At 45.9% G+C, this 18,415-nt stretch overlaps 1 protein-coding gene across 14 annotated transcripts in view; it reads left to right on the top strand.

The window, feature by feature from the left end:
* Positions 1-18,415, top strand: part of Dock9 (dedicator of cytokinesis 9) — a 254,311-nt gene that overhangs the window by 28,475 nt on the left and 207,421 nt on the right. Inside the window, exon 2 of one of the 14 annotated variants that reach the window (XM_085828892.1) lies at positions 17,713-17,772. The exons of the other annotated variants lie outside the window; for them this stretch is intronic. The gene's annotated coding sequence lies outside the window, so the exon portion shown is untranslated. The remainder of the gene's footprint in view (positions 1-17,712; positions 17,773-18,415) is intronic. 14 annotated transcript variants of the gene reach the window in all.

Here is an 18,415-nt window from a genome sequence, read left to right as displayed (position 1 = left end):
TGAGCAAGCCATAGAGAGCAAGCCAGTAAGCAACACCCCTACACGGTTCCTTCTTCTGCTCCTGCTCAAGTTCCTGCCCTGACTTCCCTCAGTGGTGGACCATGATAGCCAGATACACACTTACCTCCACAAGTTGGTTTTCGTCAATGGTGTTACCATGGCAACAGAGATTCAAATGAGGACAGTGAAGCACTTACACCAAGAAAAATGTTCACACCTGGTGCTCGTGACCTCAGGTCGTTAGGGCTGTTTTGAATCTTGATGTGGGCTGAGCATCAGTGCTTATTGTCCCTTCAATGTCATCTCCATTCTCAAGAAGCCAGTGAGTTGCTTTCCTGTGAGTTGTTTCCTTTCTGAAGGGTCTTGTGGGCAGTTTTATAATGAAAGAAACTCCACGTGTTGTGAGGGTCTCTCCCCACCACCCCTGCCTTTTAAAGCTGGAAATGGAGCGTTTGAATTCTGAGGAGTGGTCTGGGAAGTTGGGGCCCTGTGTGTGGGGGCTGGGATGATTGAGGGTGGAAGGGTGAGCGTGGTTGGCCATGTGGAGAGCTCAGCCTCACAGCGGGGTCATGCTGAGATTAAGTCTACATACATTTCTGCTTTCTTTGGTTTGCTTGGGGCTTTTCTGTGTCTACTGTCGGCCAGCTTGTCAAAGCGTTCAGCTGCCTTGAAGTTCTCGAGGTTGAAAGACTTCTGCTTGAGTGTTGCTTTCTGCAGACCTCACATTCTGTGGGAAGGCTGAACAGAAGTGAGGCGGGTGGGTTGTGGAAAGTCCTTGGGAACTTGGTGTCTGTCCCCACATGAAGATGAGTTGGATGGATGCTGGGTATGAATGTGAGTCTATGCTGTGGTCAACTGAGTCATGAGTAGCAAGCTTTGGGCTTGGTGTGGTCCAGTTTCAGTAGACTGGGGAATGGGTCACCAGGTTAAGGATGTTGGCTGCCAGGCCTGAGTTTGATTTCCAAGATCTACATGGTGGAAAGAGCCAAGTCCTGTGGGTTGTCCCCCGACCTCCACATGCTGGTTGTGGCAGGCACGTCCACACACATCAAATACACAATAAATTAAATCAAATAAAGGAGAGGAAGTGTGGGCCTTGGCCTGAACTCAGGTCCTCTGGATGAGCGGCAAGCGGTTGTAACCACCGAGCCATCTGTCTCTTCTCTCCTCTCTAGCTTGGCTACACTTACGTGTGCAAGATTAGCTGGTGGTGCCCAGTGTCTGCACTGGCACCTGCCATCTCTGACAGGTTTGACCTCTGCTTTAAGAGTTCAGCATTCGGAGGTCACCACAAGAAGTGACTTCCTTTCAGAACAGAAGGTGCCCGGCTGCTGTGCGAGGGACTGGGACCTGCGTCCCTGTGGCTGCAGTGTGGTGGGTGCTAATTACTCTTCCCTGAATTAACTGTTTGCAGTTGCTCCAGGTTCCTGGCCTCTCGGAGGTTTCTGTCAGTAGAATACCATGGAAACAGGTTCTGTGTGGTCCTGTAGGCCTGAGCTCCTGGGATGAGTTATAGGACCCTAGGTTGTGGCGAAAGCGTGAGATGCTATTGTTTTTCCTCTTGTACTCGTATGTGCGTGCGAGAACCAGGAAGCCAGTAGTTAATGGCAGGTGCTTTTTTTTTTTTTTAGATTTATTAATTTTATGTATATGAGTATACCATATACCATTGCTCTCTGTAGACTCCATTGCAGATGGTTGTGAGCCACCATGTGGTTGCTGGGATTTGAACTTAGGACCTTTGGAAGAGCAGTCAGTGTTCTTAACCTCTGAACCATCTCTCCAGCCAGCCTGCCTGCTTGCTTGCTTTCTTTCTTTCTTTCTTTCTTTCTTTCTTTCTTTCTTTCTTTCTTTCTTTCTTTCTTTCTTTCTTTCTTTCTTTCTTCCTTTCTTCCTTTCTTCCTTTCTTCCTTTCTTCCTTTCTTCCTTTCCTTTCCTTTCCTTTCCTTTCCTTTCCTTTCCTTTCCTTTCCTTTCCTTTCCTTTCCTTTCCTTTCCTTTCCTTTGTCTGTCTGTCTTTTTTAATAGCATTCTTTGCCTTACACATTAAGGCAGGGTCTGTGACTTAAACCCAGTGCTCACTGAGTCTAGCCAGCTTGTTTTTGAGTTCTTCATCTCCGCTCCCGTGGGCTGCCCAGCTTTTATGTCGGTTCTGAGGATCTGAGTTCCAGTCCTTACATTTCCCTGCTGGGCTGGGCCCCCTCCTCAGGAAGTGCCTTTTTTTTTTCTTTAAGACAAACTAAACGGCACATTCCACGTGTCTTTCATATCTTTGGATTCTGTTGGTTGAAATGTTTTAGAAGATCCAACACATAAGCAGATGTCATCTTGTTTCTGCCCCCTTCACCTCTTTTGACGAGGTCTCACTGTGTAGACCAGGCTAGCCGGGGACTCACTAAGATCCGCTTACCTCTGTCTCTTGAGCGCTAAGATCAAAGGTGTGCGCCACATGCCTGACTCAGTTTACATTTTAAAGCCTAGGTCTTCTCTGTAAAGTTTGAAAGGTCGTAGGTTACTGTGTGCCTTGTGTGTCCATCCGTACTTGCGTAGACATAAATAACATAATCTATAAATCCGTAGTTATTCATCGCCTGCCTTTTTAGGGGTGCTGACAGTGTTCTTTCTGGAACCATTGGTAATCTGGGAAGAGCAATCGCTTCATAGTGACATTTAGTCTTATGTGATAGGGAACCTTACTTAATAAAACAGTTTTGTTGTTGGTTTGTTTTTGTTTTTGTTTTTTTATGAAATGAATCAAGGGTCAGTGAGGTGGACGGCCCAGAAGGGGTTCGCTGGGCCAGCCTGGAACCTGAATTTGATCCTCAGAGTCTCTACAAAGGTTGAAACAGAGAACCAGCTCCATAAAGTTATCCTCCGGCCTCCACATGTCTGTGGCATGCATGTGTCCCCATCCCTGTCTCTCTCCCTCTTCTCTCTGCTTCTGTCACACATACTTCACACACATATATTTACATACATATATAGTATTATTTTTTTTGGGGGGGGCTTTTACATTGGCTCGGCCTGATTGGAGTTTGATTCCCGGATCACTTGGCAGAAGGGGAGAACTTCCCTCATTTCCTCTTCCACTCCGTTCATTTATTTTTATTTTTTCATTAATCTATTTACTTTACATCCTGATCAAAGCTTCCCCTTCTCGCAGCCCAGTCCTTCCCTCCCTCCCACCTCCTCTCCCCCCATCTTCCCTCTCCCCAACCCTCTCTCCTTTTCCCTCAGAGAAGGAAAGGCCTCCCAGGAACCCGCCTTGGCACTTGCCTTGGCAAGTACCCATATCAAGTTGCAGTAGAAGTAGGAGCATCCAAGCTGCCTTGTGTAAGGGATCTAGGTCCTTCCCATGCATGTTCTCTGGTTGGTGGTTCAGTCTCTGTGAGCCCCTGTGACACTGTATGAATGTATGTATTTACTTAGAAGCAGGATCTTATGTAGCCCAGGCTGGATTACAACTTGAGGTGTAGCCAAGGATGACTGATCTCCTGCCTGTGCTCCCCGATGCTGCGTTACAGATCTTAACCACCACACCCAACCTTATGTGGTGCTGGAGATTAAATCGGGGACTGATGCATGCTAGGCAGGTACCTGCCATCTTCCCTGTATCCCACAGATGATGTTTCATTCTTTATACCCATAATTTATATTCTGAGGCAGTAGGAGGGCTCCCGAGTTCAGAGGTGCTGTGAGCGTAATTACATGAATTTAGGGTACCATTTAAGTACACATGCTATTCACAGCACTGTCTCATCTCTAGAACTCTTAATGAGAGGACTGAGTAAGGCTGGCCGTGGGGGAGACGGATGGTTTACACAAACGCCATAGTGATGGATTCACATCTGTACAGTGGGTGGGCACACACAGGCTGGCCTGGAGTTGACAATCCCACTGCCATAGCCAACTGAAGGCTGGGATTACAGACATGCAACAGTATACCTGATCACAAAGATACATGTGTTTACATAATATATACATATATGTATACATGTATGTGTGTGAGGGCTTGAGTACATACAAACACACACACACATACGTGTTTAAAGATTTTTACTTCTAATGTGTATAGGTGGCCTTATATACATAGTGCTGTGCCTGTGGAGGTCAGAGGTCAGAGGTCAGAAGAGGAGGCATCAGGTCCCCTGGAGTTTGTGAGCTGCCAGGTGTAAGCGCTAGGAGCTGAGCTTGGTTCTTCTGCAGAAGCAGAAGAACTTCTTACTTCTTATTTATTTAATTTTTTCCTGAAATGGATCTCACTATGTAGCTGGCCTGAAAATGGCTATGTAGAACAGTCAGGCCTTATACTCGACAGACATCCATCTCACTAGCCCAACAGAATGTAATTTTTTTTTTTTTTTTTTTTTTTTGAGGCAGGGTTTCTCTGTGTAGCCCTGGCTGTCCTGGAACTCACTTTGTAGACCAGGCTGGCCTTGAACTCAGAAATCCGCCTGCCTCTGCCTCCCAAGTGCTGGGATTTAAGACGTGCTCCACCACGCCCTGCAACAGAACGTAATCTTAAACTATTCATTTTCTTCCCATTTTCATCTGTATCATTCGTTCGTCAGCTGCTGCTGAGTAGCGAGGTGTTTTTTGGGGATTCTGATTCCACTGACAATTTTACCCAGAAAGGTGGGGAATCAAGAGAAACGGCCAGGGATGGAATAACAAGATGCAAGCTGATTACTTTTAAGCTTATAATGAGAACTACGGGGAACTTAGAAGTTGAGGATACAAGGGTTGCCTGTGAGCTGTTTCATCTACCATCTCTTGATAGGAAATGTTTGGAAATAGTGAACCTGTAATTGAGGAGCACTGTGTCTAGAAGAGGCTCTGATCCATCAAAAGGCCTTGCCTCAAGGGGAGGTCCCGTCCGAGCAGTGAGCCAGCCCAGGCTTGTTCTCCATCAGAGTACCTTCATTGGCTGTGTGCTCTTGAGTTAAATGCATATTTTACATCGATAGATATGAATCTTTGTTCTCTTCACACTCATTCTTGGGGGATAGGAGGACATTTTACAGTGGATTTTTCCTTGGAAATCCTAAGACTTTCAAAAACACACCCACTGTTCCAGGTTGTAGGTTCAAGGCACACATAAAGTTAAACACTTGTGATATTTCTGGTGACATCGTTGAAAGGCTGAGGGCTGTACCACAAATTAGATACATGGATGAAAAAAAATATGTAAAAAGGTAGATAACCTGTATCTGAGCAAATACTTGAAACAGAATGGAGTTTTTTTGGGATGTGTGTATTTGATTTTGAGGACCACCCCTTCTGGGAAGCAAGCGATTCTCTGCTAGGCGTGCATCCTGGTAACCACCCAAGTTCCATGGGATGTTTGCTGCTGAAACAAGTCCCTCAGATTTGGCAACCTTTAATTGCTGCTTCCCGGGGTGCCGCCGAGAGTCCTAGCATCCTGGAACCAATACCTGACTTCCTGTGTTAATCTCAGAGGAGCAGGTGACTAAGCCAAGACCTGCCTTTAGTTACGTGAGGCGCCATGGTGGCCCAGAGGTCAGGTTCCTCTTACTCAGAGATCTTACTCAAGAGTCCAGTAGAACCTGTTGATGACCCCCACCTTGGGAGCAAGGAAATGCCTGGCCAGAGAGATCACTCAGCTGGCTTGTGTCCGTAGCTGTGGGCTGAGCCTGGGGTGGCCCTGTGCTGGAATCAGGGCTCCTGTCTTTCCTGTCTTGCTTTAGCTGTTCTCTGGTGTTTTATTAGTGACAGAGACATAATGATATTCTAAAACTCGGTAAACACACGAAGGCGTCTCACAGTGTTTTGAAATATGCATGATTGACTCGCCCTGGGCAGCTAATGTATGAATGCCACAGAATTGGATAATGGGTCTCTCGAACTGACCTCTTGTCTCAGTGAAATGGCCTGTTATGTAGCTTGTAGCCAGCATCTCCCCAGCCTCCACCCTTCCACTCTACTTTGTAAAGTCTAATTTTTTTCTAGAATCTACATACAAGTGGCATTATATAATGCTTGCCCCATATTTGATAATCTCATGATTATCAAGATATCGTAATGCTCCCTACTTTCATCCATGCCGTTGGAAACGCCAGGATTTCTTTGCTTTTTGAACCTTAATAATATCCGTGTGTATACCCTTACTACTTCTGTGAATAAGGCTGTCTTGTCAGCAGGAGCTGTTGTGATGGCGGCTCTGGCATTTGGTTTCTTAGTCCAGTGGGTGGGTGCTGATTGGGTAGACGTAGGAGGTGTGGCCTCGCTCCAGGAAGTATGTCACTGGGGGTGGGCTTTGACTTTCAAATCCAGTTCTCCCTCCTGCACCTTGCTCTGTGGTTCAAGATGTAGCTTCTCAGCTTCCAGTCCCAGCCACCATGCTTGCTGTCCCCTCACTTCCTCCCAGCCCCTGCCAATGACAGGCGCCAGGACCTCTGGGAGCTATAAGCCACACCAGCCCTTCCCTCTCTTAATGGCCTTGGTCACTATCTTATCACAGCAATAGAAGAATCAGGCAGACACGCGTCAGCTTCTCTTTTGGAAATAAATTCTGTAATAGGATCACGTGATCATGTGGTAGTTGTGTCAAAAACAACTCTTTTTGTACGGGATCTTGCTTTATAGCTTTGACTAGTCTTGAACTCAAGGTCCCCGCCTTCCTCACCTGCTGAGCAATGGGATTAACGTGGGACACCGTAGCTTGTTCATCTATAAAGTCTCGAACGCTAAATTGTTTTCCATGTTGGCGGTATTAATTTAAACTTCCACCGGTACTTCCTGTTTCTCCATATCCTCACAGTTACCAGGCATCTACTGAAGAAGGTCTCTCTCCTTGGGTACATTATCGCCTGTGTGACATCGACCTGTGCCCCAGGTTAACCCTTGCTACCCCCGTCCTCAACAAGACAATTAAAATAGTCAATTAAAATAATCAAACTGAAAGTGGAAGGCAGGAGAGGGGGATTTATTCAGTGTGGTCACACTGGGAGGAGGGATGTGTGTGGATATTCTTGAGCTGGGAGCGTGGTAGGGCCTTCCTGATGGTGAACCTAAGGACCCTGGTTAGGCAGGGCCTGTGAGTGACATCTGTATTTTATTTGGGAGGACACTTGGCCTACCTTCAGTCTATGGTAGCTGCCTAAGGAAGTCTAAACTGTGGGGTTTTCTTTGTTACTGTTTTGTTTTGTTTTTATTGTGGTTAGATGAATACCTTTATAAAATATTAGTGAATAGGCAATTAACACTGCTATAATATAAATGCTAGGAAGTAAATCTTAAAAAAACAAAACAAAACTAAAACCTTCTTCCTTATCCTATACCTCCCTGCCCTCTAACCCCTTCTCCTCTTCCCTCCCCTTCTAACTCCCTCTGCTCCCTCCCTAGAAAGGTCTCAGGTAGTTTTACACTGGCCTTGAACTTGGCTTTAAAGCTGTGACCTTGAACACCTGATCTTCCTGTTTGCTGGGATTACAGACATGTAAAACCACACACAGCCAGGAAGCCAGTGTTGGTTTTCTAGTTGACGTCGTCCTAAATGGATCGAGCCCAGATGAGGATGGGGCAGCATTTGTGGTTGCTAGGCAACCTGATAGCACAGCTTTAGGAAGACCTCCTGCGATTCTGACATCCTGCTGGCTGCTCTGCGGATCAGACATGAACAGTACCAGCTGGCTGCTGCTGAATGGCCTGAAGGTTCTTGGCTTGGTGGTTCTAGGAGACTTGAGTGCAGCCGCCCTGGCTGATGGCTCTGCTCAGTGTCATCCTGTGTAAGCGTGGTTTGTTTATCAGAACTCTGGGTTGGCCCTGACTTCCCAGCTATAAAGCTGTGCAATGTTGCATGAGCAGTTGAACATGCTTTGTTATGCTCGGGGCTCCCGGAGCTATTGTTGGCAGATGACTTTATGGCCACGGTAATCTGTCCTATAAGTAAGACTCACAATTGGCTTACATGGTAATTAAATGTCAGTGGTAAGTGAGTTCACAGTCATTCTTTCAGCCAACGTTTATTGGAGGCCTCTGGCGCCAGGCTTTGTGTGAGGTGCTCTTCTAGGGCCTGAGGAGAAGGAGGGTCACACTAGTATTGTTTCAGCTGTAATAATGGCATAGGTAGAAGGCAATAGGACCATTTGGCGTCTCCTGCATGCTGTCTTGGAGGTTCAAAGGGGAGGACGAGAGGGAGGGGCTGCATGGGAAGGCTTGTGGCTAAGATGATTCACTGTGAAGGAATCGACCTCTTCTTCTTTGATCACACACTATTTAACCTTGTAATTCTTTGGGATGTTTTTTAAACCCCCTTTCCTTACCAGTGGTGTTGGGTAAGGATGTAGACCATCAAAGTAGTCACACTCCATTTTGTTTGTTTGTTTTCTTGAGACAGGATCTTATGTGGCCCAGGCTAGCCTGAAACTCATTATGTAGCCCAGGCTAGGCTTGAGCTTCTGGTCCTCTGGAGTTTCAGGTGTGTCAGTCAGCCTTATTTTGGGTTCCCCTCAGTACACCTGGCTATCTGCCCCTTTCCTCTTTACCTTAAACCCTTAACTCCTGGGCTCTGCATGCTAAATTATGAAAAGCCAGCAGGGTTCACACCCCAGAGTGGAAGACTGGGAAAATATCACAGAGTACCCCTTCTGCCTGGGCCTGCTGGCCTGGAGCCGGGTGTCAGGAGGGTGTCTGGGATGTGGACAGAGCACTTGGCTGCAGTCTCCACAGGGCCCAGGCATCTTGGAGCTTTTCTCTGAGGGTCAGCTATCTTCAGGTCAATTTAAGGGACTTTTTTTTTCCCCCAAGGCAAGAGAAATACCCATGATAATTTCATCCCCTTTTTTCCCTTTGCCTAAAGGGCTGTTGAGGTGACTGTGGCAGGTTCAAGGGTTTGGGACTGGTGAAGGGAAGAGATGGTGACATGCAGGCTTTGTTGGACAGTGCTGGCATGAGGTGGCCGGAGAGAAGATGTCTCTCACTGTCTGAGACCAGTGAAGGAATGAAGGGTAAGGGGGCCGTCTCTTGCCTGACTGATGAGTCTGGTCGGAGGACACAGAAGGCCATGGCTCCTCAAGGTCTTACAGGGACCCATCTCATCAGAGGGTAACAGCTGTCAGGTTGAAGTCTCACAGGGTTATGTGAAGATGGCTAAGTGGCTATTAATAAGCTCATTTAGTCCATTTTGGATATGATTGAATAGATAAAGCTTTGCATCTGATGTCAGTGGGCATTTGTGCTAACTGTGTCAGTTGGCAGGGAAGACATACCGAGGCTCATAAACTATCTTTAGCCCATTTAAACAGGAACATATCTTTTTTTTTCTTCTTCTTCTAATAGTTGAAAGTAAAACACCTAAAAATGTAAATGCTTGGGGAATAGGAACTCATTTTGTGAATGTATTTCAGTCGGTTTAATAATATTTTCCAGTTCCTTCCTCTTTGATGAGGGTCACTGCCCTCACTCCTCACCAGATGTGCAAGGGAAAGGATGTGACCATGAGAGGCACCAACATATAAGCTATAGTGGATGGTGCAGGGGTGGGATGGCAGGAAAGGAGATGTCACCAGCAGTCCTGAGCTCAGTCGCTGCCCCTTAAGCCTGCCTTGTCTCTGTTGGTATCGGGGTCATCGTTGTAGACACGGGGGTCCACTGGGACTCATGGTTGCCATTTAGTAGTTAGAGGGACAACTGTCCAGCGGGACCAAGGGGAGGCAAACTACTCTCTGTGGAAGGTAAAGGAGGATCCTCGGCCTTCACGCGTGTTGCAGTATAGGAAGAAGACGCTGCCGTTAGGAGGAGCGTCAGGAGATGCTCTCACAGCACATCTTTCTGCCTGACGTCGTGCGTTAATTCTTGTGCCTGTGCAGGATGGAGATAATACCCCTGATTTGCAACTCGTTAGAATTTATTGGCTAAAATAGGCACGGAGATTTGAATGAGACAGCCATAAGCCAAAGATACCACCAAAGACAGAAGAGTCAGGAAGGGTTCTTGACCCCATGGAGGGAGCACAGTCCTGCTAGATTTTAGACTTCTGGCCTACAAGAAAACGTTTTGTGTACTGGTGAGAGATGGCTTAGTGGGTAAACATACTTGCCACCATACTTGACCTGAGTTTGATCCTGTGCAGGGAGACCCTACTATTATAAGTTGCCCTTTGACCTCCACATGCAGGCCCGCTCCAATAAAGAAATGTAGTAAAAATGCATTTTTATTGCTCTGAGCTATCACATTTGGAAACAAATGCAAAGATCAATATGATTAAAACTGAAAACTTTGCAGCAGTAAGAATTTTCTAGAAGCCTCTTCTTTCTTCTGTCTCTTATTAAGCACTCATTATTGGATTTAGGGCCACCGTGGTATGATCTTACCTCCAGATCCCGTGCAGCAAAGCAACATCCATGAGTTCTGGCTGTTCACCTTTGGGGAAGGTTCGTTCAGGCAGTGGGGTTCATTTTTACCTTGTGATCCTCTCCTCAGGAGAGAAGAACATGCTGGTGGAAATGCCTTCCCTCGCCTTAGCATTTGGGAGGCTGAGGCAGGAGGATTGCAAGCTTGAGGTCGGTCTGGACTATGTAGTGAGACTTTGTCTGGACCTCCCCACCTCCCCTGTGACCCCCCCCCCAAAAAAAAAAAAAAAGCTTTGGGATAGAGAGATGGCTCAGAGGTTAGGAGCTCTGACTGATCTTCTAGTGACCCTAGGGTTGATTCTTAACACGTACATGGGTTCTCACAACCATCTATCTATAACTCCATTTTTTTGTGGATCTAATTTCCCCTTCTGGCCTCCTTGGGTACGAGGCATACATGTGGTTCACAGGCATTCATGTAGGCAAACACCCACACATAAAGGGTGTGTGTATGGGTGTAAAAATTAAACAGGAAACAGAGTACGTGTCCTTCCTCCAGAGAGACTCAAGTTTGGTTCCCAGCACTAAAGTGGTAGCTCGCAACTATTATCACTCCAGTTCCAGGGGACCCAACTGTCATCTTTTCTGACCTCTCTGGCACACATGTATACATGCAGGCAACACACACACACATAAAATAATAAAAAGAAAACCCATAGACAGCAAAAGTACAGGGTGGGGGGTGCTATAGAGGATTAGGGTTGAGGTGTACAGCTGTGTACTGGTGGAATGGGAGCTGACAGTCTGCTGCTCTCCTGTGTGCCTCCTCTACTCTCTTTGGAGGTGTTCTTTGTAGCTTTAATTTTTTTCAAAGCCTACTTTTAATGATGGTTCTTAAATGCTTTAACCTCCCTTCTAGCCCATCACCCACCAGGGGTAGTGGAAAAGAAAGGATACGGGAAAAGTGGGCCCGTATAGAGATTGTTCTTTGGAACAAATACCATCTAGGCTGTCAGGAAATCAGCAGTTAGTTCACAGGTCAGCAGCAGGAGCAGCAGCAGCAGCAGCAGCAGCAGCAGCAGCAGCAGCAGCAGCAGCAGCAGCAGCTCAATCCACTTGAAAACACTTCACAGATATATCGGTAGGTCCAGAGTCAGGACTGCAAACATGAATCAGCAGCGGTGGTACAACCTAGCGGAGACAGCCAGGCCTCAGACAAATCTGCACGAGTCAGCAGGAGGGATTTGGACCTGCAGGGACGATAGGAGAAGTTCTCAGCTGTGCCTCTCTCAGCCAAGCAAAGATCAGGAAAGACTCTAGACCAACAAGCATTGCACAGCTAGCTCTACAAGCAAGCCAAGCCCTTCTGCCAGTCCGTTGAGTCCTATTCATACTCCCGCCAAACATCACATGCCCTCCACATGTCTTGCTTTCCCACATGTCTTGCCTTAGCACCAGAGTCTGTCTTAACAAAACTTCATGTGAGTCAGTCTCAGCTGACATCACTCTGCCAGTCAGCCCAAGTCTACAGAAGTGGCAAGAAGCCACAGCACACAACCAGAAGTTTTTTGGTGAATTTCTCTCTAAGGAGTCCCAACAAATGCACCTCAACTACACGGTGTAAGGTGGACCCATACATCTGTGTTGTTAGTGAAGAATCCTTCATCATGTGTCCTTTCACGTGCTTGCTTTAGCAGGATATCCTTTCACCTGTGTCTGCTTCAGTGAAATGTTCCTTCATGTGTTTGCCATCTAAACACCATCTAACACACTGACTTTCCAAAGAAGACTTAAGTTTCCATTTCATCTCTGGCCACATGTCCAGAGCTCCTCCACTCTACATGGCTGTGTTTTGTTAACTGGTGAGTCAGACATCTGCAGGTAAGGGGTTCTGCAGGGCCCACTGTGGGTATTACTAGAGTGACCAGCGTTCAGAAAAATCAACTTCAGAGTTTTGTGTGGGTTACTGAGCCAGTTTTCATCTTGTTTGTATAGAGGGATAAAGAGATCTTTGGTCTTATTGCTCACTAAGACATGCTTTGGGCATCCTGGCGAGAGCCGGAGCCAGGACATTTTCAGTTTTGAATCCTTCCTTTCTTCTCTGGTCTTCCTTCCACCGTTTCTGCCTTGCTCTGTGTCTCCCCTATCTGCTTGAGAGCAGAGGTTGGAAATGTTTTAAGGGGCTGCCTAGATTTTGTAGGATCCGTGAACAGTTTATGCTGTTTCCAGGTGTCTGGTGTGATGTTTAGGTTAGATTTTGAGGAGGAATTGCTTTATTCACATAATCTCTGTCTTAGTTACTTTCCTGTTGGCTATGAGGAGACACTGTGACCAAAGGAGTGTCTTACTGAGGGCAGACACCACAACCAGGACAACATTTAATTGGGGCTGGCTTACAGGTTCAGAGGTTCAGTCTATCATCATCAAGTTGGGAACATGGCAGCATCCAGGCAGGCATGGTACAGGAGGAGCTGAGGGGGGGGGGGAAGGGGAGGGGGAGAGCAGGGCTGGGGATGGGAACAGACAGTAGGGAACAGAGAAGTCACTAACTGGGGAAGATAGCCTGCCATGTCACACCTCCTCCGACAAGCCCTACCCTCCTAGTCATTCCCAAACATTTCCTCCATTTTGGGACCAAACATTCAAACCTCTGGGCCTGTGAAGGCCATTTTCATTCAAGCCACCACAGTCTCCATGTGTACATTTTCTTAAAACGTGCATATTTCTTATGTGGTGCCCTTTGTGTCTCAGAAAACCAGTACCAAGGTAGTTTTGGTAATTTTGTTTTTTATTTTTCACTCAAATCTCAACAATGTTGGCAGGTTTATTTTTTGTTGTTGTTGTTGTTGTTGATGTTCTTTCTTGCTGTGTAGCCCAGGTTGGGCCTCGACCTCCCAGTACTGGAATTACAGCTGTGTGCCATCCTATTCTTTCTGACCATAGCTTAATTTAGGTTGCTATAATACCATTGCCCGAGAGATTAAACAAACATCTTTTTACTTTTTAATCACCACGTATGCATATCACAGTTGTGCTGGCCAGAAGTCTAAGATCAAAGTACCTATAGATCAGTGTCTATAAGTGCTGACTTCCTGGCTATATATGCCACCTCTCATCATGGTAGCTTCACGTTGTGGGAAGAGCTTAGAAGAGAGAAGGGAATAGAACACACACATACATAAACATTTCTTTCTCCTGCTTTCTGTCCCCCTCCTCTCCCCTCTTTCCCTCTCCCTCTTTCCCTCTTTCCCTCCCCCCACCTCCCTTTGTATAGGAACTCATGCCGCTCAGGATGACCTGAACTCTAGATCCTCTTGCTCCTGGCTTCTAAGTGCTGGGATGATAGGCATGTGCCATGTTTGGCCTTGTTCTTACCAGGGCTCCATCCCCATGATCTCATCACCATCCAAATCCCCGTCCAAGCCCCATGACAACAGGGGTTAGGGGTCAGTACATGGAGTTTTAAGCTGACCCAAGTACGACCGTGTTCCTGTGTCACCTCTTACGGGTCCTGTGCCATGAGGAGGTGGATCAGGGATGGCTCAAGCAACAGCATTCTGAATCTAAAGCATCCCGGTATCCAGAAATTTAAAACTCCGCACGGGTGGTTCAAGCAGCATTTGGCCATCAAACTCGAGTGGTGGTGGTGGTCAGTGCCCTGAAAGGTGTGCTGTAGTGGGGAAGATTGAGTCTGTTGCCAAGAATGGGCTCATGTTTCCTGTTTTGTAGAAACCTCTACTTTGATGAAGGCTTAACAGAGATGAACTGTTTCACTTGGTGAGTGGATAGTTAACCCCAGGGCATCGTTTTGCAGAGAATAGACTCTGCTTATTATTAGTACTGATCAGCTAAAGTGTTACAGATTGCAGCCTGTACCCGCTCCAAAGTTTTAGTTTGTTGATAGTTAAAAATAAGACTCTTTTTTAAGTGTTACGACACGAAAAATATTTTCTTCTTGCTGTGAGTTGTGGTTATCAGTAGCATCATTTACTACCCACAAGTCATGGGTGATTGTGTGAACTATAAGATAAAGACTTTTAGAATTCTGTCTTTGTATCAGTGAGTTTTATTCTCCTGTATTAATTGTCATCTCAAAACCTTACTGCCTCTGTCTGCTAACCTAGGTCTAGTCCGGGAAGCTTCTAACCGCCATACAATCTAATCTAGGTCTAGAATGTTTTAGCCTCTTGAAAGCTTACCCTTTCTTATTCTTTCTGATCTCTAGTTGGCTGGTTCAACTCAGAGGTTCTGGTTCAAACTCCCCTCTAAGATGACTGATTCAATCTGGCTTCTCTTTCTCAGCCTCTCCTGAATTGCTCTGCTTGGATTCATACTAGTTTTGGCGGTATGTTCTTATATTTTTGGTTGTGAGCCTAGCCTTTAACGGCTGAGCCACCTCTCCAGCCCAGCAATATGTTCTAATTTTCTGGTTCCTTCTCATTCTCTGGCTTGCTCTGTCTTCATCTGTGTTTGGCTTGTTATCTCTCTGCGACCTGTCTCTGTACAGCTCCCCTGGTAAAAATGCCTTCTTTTTTCCCCTCTCTCTGTGCTCTCTTAAATACCTTCTCTTTTCTCTCTTCCTGTGAGAATTGGGCATATCCTATTCTGTCAAATTTTTCTCTGATTCACCACTTGGTCTGCCATTCAAATAGAATCACTTTCAAATATGGGTGCTTCCTTTTTTTTTTTTTTAAAGATTTATTTATTATATGTAAGCACACTCTAGCTGTCTTCAGACACCAGAAGAGGGCGTCAGATCTCATTATAGATGGTTGTGAGCCACCATGTGGTCGCTAGGATTTGAACTCAGGACCTCTGGAAGAGCAGTCAGTGCTCTTAACCACTGAGCCATCTCTCCAGCCCCCAGGTGCTTCCTTTCTACAAGCTAACTTTATGCCCATTGTTTAGGGTTAAAGGTGTGTACTAAGTGTGTGGTGCTAAGGGCTGAGCCACACCACAACTAGAAACAGTTCTTTCAGTAAATAACACAGTCTTGGGGTTCACAGTGTGATCAAATATCCCTGCAACATGTGGTATATTGGAGACTTCACCATAATCACTATATGTATAAAAATCTAACTCAAGGAAGAAAAGTAATAGGTTTACTGAATCTATTTTCCAAATGCATGCTGTTTTTATATAAAAATTAATCCATAAAGGATGTCTTTTAGGCTGGTAAGATAGTGGGTAAGGTGCTCGCTGTTAAACCCGAGGACCAGAGTTCCATTCCTATGAGTCATACAAAGGGAGAGAAATGCTAATACCAGTTGTCCCCTGTCTGCCCCACACATCCGTGGCACACACCCCAATAAAGAAATGAAGTTATTTTTCTGAAGGCCCTTCTCCACCTTGGATATGTAGTAAGATGAACTCTTACGGACCTAATTTAGGACTTCTCTGGAAAAGGGCACGTGAATGGAGTGAAGCCAGGCCATCCTTTCATCTTACAGTCACTCAGCGAGCAGGCAGTCACTGACGCCATGCTGCAGATGTGGGCCGTGTTCATTCCAGAGGTTAAATTCTTCCTGGTGCTGAGAAGTGGAAGAACTTGGACTAATCTGCTGACGTGCAGGGATTTCTCTGTGAGCTTGGCCTTCCTCCCTGAATCTCTCTTCACATAATAAACTCGTGCATGGCTGAGTGTGTAAGTGCGCTTTCCCGTGTCAGGGGCCTCAAACGAACGGCACATGGGAAAGCTGAATCCTCCAGGTTTTCAAGAGACACTGTGGAATGTGCATATGCCTTCCCCTTTTCAGAAGCCAGCTTTGTGTCGACGTAAAAGTGGTAGAAAAACAGTGTTTTCTGCTTGATAATTAGTCTGTTTCCCCTTAAAGACAAGAAAATTTCGGGTTGAACAGATTTAAAGCAAAACAGACGCGCATATTAGCCCGAGAGTCTGTTGTGTGGAATGTAGGGAGAATAGGCATTTCCCACCAAGTAGCTTTACTGAGAACAATTGAAATACTTGAAGCTGTGCATACTTAAAATAAGTTAAACACCCACGTATGAAAACTGCCATCGCATTCAGAGTAATGAACACGTCCACCACCCTGGCTCAAGTGCCTTGGACCCATCTGTCATCCGTCTGTGTGGCTTCTCTGCCGTCTCTAAGAAATCTCAGATCTACTTTCTGTTACTGTGAGTTTTTATGAACATGGGGTGTGGTATGAATTCTGCTTTGTCTTGCATCTTTCATTTAGAATAGTGATCCTGAGGCCACCCATGTTGTGGTCTCTATCTTGCTTGCTTCCTTTTACTGATGGACCTATCATTCATTAATCATGTTTCCAGTGGTTGGTCATTACAGATAAAGTTGCTTATGCACAGTTGTGGGCCAAGTTCTGTTTGGATAGGTACAGTGATCAGGGTCACGAGACACCGCCTCTGCCACATCTCATTTGCAGTGGTTTTACTGTTGCTTCTGAAGCAATCTCCTTGCCAGTTCCTACTGTGTCAGAGAAAACCGGGGAAATCGGGCGAAGTGATTTAGGGGTGCAGCTGTGTTTGACTAGTCATGGTGACTTCCTGATCCGAGGAAGCACGGAAGCCACGACCCTCCTCCTGCTCCTCCCTCCACTGGGATTGCGTGGCAGAACTTCTTATGGGCTTTATCTTTGGCTTCCAGGGATGCGGTTTGGCTGTGGATGTGGGATGTGTGGATGTCCTGAGCTGTTAAAAACGAGTGTTTTCCTTAGCCTGAGGATCCTCAAACAATCCACTAGATGGAGCATCTTGAATATATTTTGTGATTAGAGGCTGGGAGAAAGAGAATCCCTGCGTCCGAGCCATGTTGAGGACCCTTGACGTTGGCCAGGCATTTGATCTGTCACCCCCTCTATTAATATAAAATGTTCCTTCTACTTAGCATGTTAATACAGAAGTTTCTAGGATGCCCGACTGAAGTATTATGTGGCAAGAAGCCTAATCTGGATGTCTGTGGCTACATGACGGACATCCGAGTGTAGACACTCAGTGACTCAGCGGGGTCTTGAACCTTGCAGCCCTCATTTGTGACTCAGTTACACTGCACAGTAGATGAGGTATACTTTATACAAACCGTAGGATGGTGCATCTTCTGTGCCATCCCATCAGGCCACTATTGACGAACAGTAACACAATGGCCCTGCTTTTTCCCAGAGGAAATCACAGTCACAGCCAGTGCCTATAGAGTAGAGAAGCCCTTGCTTTGCAGGACCAGAGATGCAGGGTACCATGGGTCAGGTTGCTTCCTGGATGTTTCCCTCACTCAGTGGTTGTCTCCTGGGGCGGCAGCTTCCTTTCCCTCCTTCCTACTTGAGGACAACATGGGCCATTAGGAATTTCTTTACGTCCTGGGCTTGGCCTTTCTAGGGGAGCTCGTGCTGCAGCATGATCATTCACCTTCAGACTTTTTGTTTCAGAACCAAGATGGAATCTGCATTGTTACTGGATAAACTGATCTGCAGGGAGCAGGACACACGGTATGAACCTTTCCAGGGTTAGTTCTCAGACAGTGGAGGAAAGCACGGGTGTACACGGATGTCTGGTTTGTATGTTCAGAGACAGCAGAGCATCCTGTACCCTCATGCATTTACCTCGAGTATTGAGGAACGGTTACTGTAGCGGCTGGGAGCTCAATTGTGCCTCAGGGCATCTTAGACAGTTGGAATCTGCTACTAAGCGTTTAATGGCATGAAATGAAAACTTTTATTTTTAGGTAGTTTTTTTTTTTCCCCTAATTAAGGAGGCATCTGCTAAACTAAAGAGTTTGTAACACAGGTTGACAGACTGGGGTTACCCAGAGTAAAAAGTTTTATGTTTGAAGACATATCTCTCAGTAATCCTGTTAGATTATGCAGATTTTGACATTTGCAGTGAAAAAGCGACAGAAGACCAAACCCCTTTAATTTGTAGCAGATAAATTAGTTATTTGTAGTTCTTCTTATCTCTGTGGAAGAAAAAGGCTTAGCTTTATTCTTATCTTTTGTAAATAGGAGGGATTTAAGGAATTTGGTATCTGAATGGATTTTACAATCATTTTTAAAAAATATCTATTTAACTTTATTTTATATCTATTAGTGTGAGCGTATCAGATCCCCGGGAACTGGAGTTAGAGACAGTTGT

This window comes from Mus caroli, unplaced genomic scaffold (genome assembly GCF_978045245.1).
Source record: "Mus caroli unplaced genomic scaffold, Mus_caroli_1 scaffold_12, whole genome shotgun sequence".
Classification (NCBI taxonomy): domain Eukaryota; kingdom Metazoa; phylum Chordata; class Mammalia; order Rodentia; family Muridae; genus Mus; species Mus caroli.
This window is presented reverse-complemented; position numbering and strand designations above follow the sequence as displayed.